The sequence below is a fragment of the Vicugna pacos genome, chromosome 19 (genome assembly GCF_048564905.1).
Source record: "Vicugna pacos chromosome 19, VicPac4, whole genome shotgun sequence".
Lineage (NCBI taxonomy): Eukaryota > Metazoa > Chordata > Mammalia > Artiodactyla > Camelidae > Vicugna > Vicugna pacos.
Window position 1 is genome coordinate 22,816,237 of NC_133005.1, and position 3,919 is coordinate 22,820,155.

General features: G+C 53.4%; 1 long non-coding RNA gene across 1 annotated transcript; it reads right to left on the reverse strand.

The window, feature by feature from the left end:
- Positions 1-550: 550 nt before the first annotated feature.
- On the reverse strand, positions 551-2,413 carry LOC140687403 (uncharacterized). Its single transcript, XR_012061671.1, has 2 exons — positions 2,220-2,413; positions 551-1,212 (listed from the first exon to the last, which is right to left on the reverse strand). It is a non-coding gene; the product is annotated as an uncharacterized lncRNA (long non-coding RNA).
- Between the last annotated feature and the right edge of the window lie 1,506 nt (positions 2,414-3,919).

The window sequence follows — 3,919 nt, forward strand, 5'->3', positions numbered from 1 at the left end:
AGAGAGGAGGAGAAGCCAGCCCAGGCCACTTGCATTCAGCCTGGACCAAGCCGACAGCCCACTGCAGTCAGCACGGGCTGCGTCATCCGCTTAAGCGAACATCAGCTCATTCCACTGGGAACTCTGGAGTCTGAGGGCCTAAGGTGCAGTTTTGGATGGCCTGGGATCCCTTTGAACATGCACCCCAATTTAATTCTGTGTGTAGCTGAGCTTTTCTGGCCTTTGGTTTTCATCAGACTCTCAAAAGGGGTTAAATCTCCCAAAAGGTTAAGAGTCACTCAGAGACATTTGCCCGAACAACCTGTGAATTATTGCAGGTGAATTTAGAAAACCATAGTGGAAAAGGAGGCCTGAATCTTGGAGCTCTGAGGACAGGGGCCTGGCCTATAGTAATCCTTATCTCCAGTGCTTGGTTCACAGTAGGTGTTCAATAAGTATGAATGAATGAGTGAACAATTTATAGAAAGCTACCAGGGCAACAGAAGGAGCCAAGAAGGGGTGTGGAGAAGCCCTCATTATTTGATGCTGCATTACAAAACTCAGTAGCCCATAACAAGAACAGTAATTTAATAGGTTTCATGATTTCTCTGGGTCAGGAGTTTGGGACAAATATGGCTGGCTGGTGCTGGGGCTGCACTCATCTGAAGGCTTGACTGGGACTGGAAAATCCACTTCCAAAGTGGCTCATTCATATGACTGGCAAGATGGTGACAACTGAAGGTGGGACTTCAGTTCCTTTGCATGTGGGCCTTTCCACAGGCTGCTTGAGTGACTTCACAGCATGGCTGCTGGCTTCCCCAGAGTGGCCAAGCCCAGAGACCAAGGCAGAAGCTGCAGCACATCTCATGACCTAGCCTTAGAAGTCACATTCCACCATTTCCACAGAATTCCTGTGTACTGGTTACACAGGTCAGCTTTTTTATAATTCAGAGTTGATGTGAATCTCAGGAGAAGAGGACCTTGGGGGCCACCTTAGGGGCTGGAGGCCACAGGGTAGTCAGGGAGGTGAGAGGAAAATCTGGAGAATTCATGGCCATGGAGAGCAGAGGTCTCCTGCAGAAAGTAGCCCTGCCCTGAACAGAGTTGTGGTTGTGTTTCAAGTCCAGAGCTTGACCACATTTCCCAGGCCAATCTTCCACTCTCCACCTCACTTCTGGCCATACCTTCCCCGCACTATGTCATCAGTCCAGACTTGCTGGGTTTTGATCAATTCTGTAAAAGCAACACAAATTCTCCTACCTCCAAGCCCTTAAATGCACCCTACATGCATCAGTCACCTCGCCCAGTCCCCTGTACATCATCCATGGCCGCATAGACCCCCGTGTACCATGTCTGCCTCCTTCACCCAAGTGCCCTGGGTTGGAGGGCTGACCCACAGATGCCCAACGCTGTACACTGAATGCATGAATAATGGGTGGGTAACACCCTACACACAACAGGCACAGAGAGGAACTGAGGCATAGCTGATTACCTCCCTGGGTCTGTGTCCCCACTGGTCAAATGTCAGGGAGGCCCCTTCCAACCCTAAGATTCTGCTATTATATCCTCCTGGAAGCACCCAAGGACAACACCTTGCAATGAGAATTGAGAAGTCAGGGCAGAATTCAAATTCCAGAGCCTCCACTTACTTCATCTGCAAGGTCGGGCAAGTCATTGACCTCTCCACACCTCAGATTCCCCAGCTGTAAAAGGTACTAATGTTCCTATTAAATAGGGACAACTATATGTGAATTGTCAGATTGCTCCAGTTCTGAAACTGCACTCATCCAGGTAAATGCTCCGCCCAGAGCCTGGCGCATGGAGGACACCAGTGACAGCCATGGCAGGAGTGCCCAGTCCCCCTTCAAGAGAGAACTTGTCCTTCAGGTGCCAGGAGAGTGGTGAGCCTCCAGCCTCCAACTGCACCTTCAGGAACCACCTCAACTTTTGAGCCGAGGCCAAGCTCTTCCAGGGCCAACCCAGCCAATGTCCGAACCAGCAGGGGAAGCATGGCCGGGTCACTTCTGCCCAGCGTGGGGCTCCCCTGATGGGCGCGCTCTTCTCTAGAGCTCCCCGTTGGGTTGGCAGTGCCAGACCTGCTTTGTGGTCTCCAGCTCTCCCTCCAGTTCTGCTCTGCCCGCCTTTGTCTTGCCCAGGCATCAGGCCCCCATAAACCTCTTACTCTCCTGGCTCCATCTCAGCGTCTGCACCTGGGGGGCCCAAACTGACAGGGCACTCACCAGAGCAGTGGTTCCCAGGACTGGCAGCAACAGCATCACCAGGGAACTTGTAAGACATGCCCATCCTCAGGGCCCGCCACTCCCCGGACCTGGGGGTGGGGCCAAACAGTCTCACTCCACTATGAGACCTGCCGTCAGAGAGAGCTATTGTTCAGACATCATAGTGGCAGTGCGGTAGGGGCTGCGGGTGAGGGGGCGGTCTGTGGGAAGAGAAGAATGTTTTATCACCAGCTCAGCAATTCCCCACCTGCCAAGTTCCAAAAATCCAAGGGCTGAACCAACTAGCCCCTGTCCCCACCCCGTCTGGCGAAGGGTCCAGTCCAACCTCCAGTTAGAGACTTCGCAGGTCCCTGGGTTTGTGAGGCTGCACACAGCACTGCCTTATTTCCTCCTGCTCCTTGCTCCTCCTTCTCCCTTGCCTCCCCAGGGGCACCCCAGCCCCGCCCGCCTGCCTCCTCTTTGTCTGCCAATCTGTCTCCATCCCAAGATGAGCCCCAGGCCTCCGCCAGCCAGTCTGCACTCCACCTGCAAGACCCAGAGAGAGGCCTCTATGCTCCCAACTGCTACTTACTTACTGTGGGGAAAGGTCCAGGGGAATGGTTCATACTCCCGGCCTCCCTGTCAGCCCAGGTTAACAATCGCCCCCCTCCACCACCACCCCATCATTGGGAGCATCCTCTCCCATCTAAGGTGCTCAAAGTCTCTTCATGTGACAAGTGAGGAAATGGGGGACAGACAGGCACAGAGGCTTGCACGAGGTCACAAAGCAAGAAACAGGAGCAGCCAGGATTTAGACCTTCCCACCTCAGCCTCCCACTCCCAGCCTCCAGCAGGTAGCAGGTGACAATTTTGAGATGGTCACATGTGGCAGGGATATTGTTGGCCCTGAAAGATTCAAGGCCTTCGTAGGCTCACAAAGCAGCCACAGCCTGTCCCTGGGGCATGCTGGTGCCGCCTTCTTCTTTCTCCATTAGGCATGATCCTCACTGATGCCACCACCCAGGAGATAAGGCTCAGAGACAGGCAGACGCTGGCCAGAGGTCACACAGTTGCTTTTGCTTTTCTAAACTACAAGTAGGGTGATATTTTATGGGTGTCCAGTTCATCCTCTGTCCAGCCCCATCTCAGAGAACCCTGGACTGTCCAGGCCAGACTAACAGTGGCAGTAACGACAGGCACATTTACTGAGCACTCAGTGTGTGGCAGGCATGGCTGACATGTGCTCCGAGACACTGTTGCAGGAAAATGGAGTGGGAGAGGATGGCCATGTCCCAGGTCTCAGGCAAGTCCCTGGGATGCACCCCAGCAAGTGAGGGTTCTTGGCTTTGCACAGGAAAAGAATTCAAGAGTGAGCCACAATAGAGTGAAAGTAGATTTATCCAGGGAGATAGATACACACTCCACAGACTGAGTGCAGGCAGTCTCTGAAGGCAACAGAGAGAGCGTCCGCAAGGTGCAGGGTTGTTAGTTTTTATGGGCTCGGTACCTTCCTATGCTAACGAGTGGGGGGATTATTCCAACTATTTGGGGGAAGGGGCAGGGATTCCCACGAATTGGGCCCTGCCCATTTTTGGACCTTTTATGGTCAGCCTAGAGACTGCCATGCCGCCTGTGGGGGCGCAGTGGGGCTCAAGATCTACTGGAAGCGAATCTTCCGCCATCTTGGTTCTAACCTGTTAACCTATCCTCAGTTGCTGTGT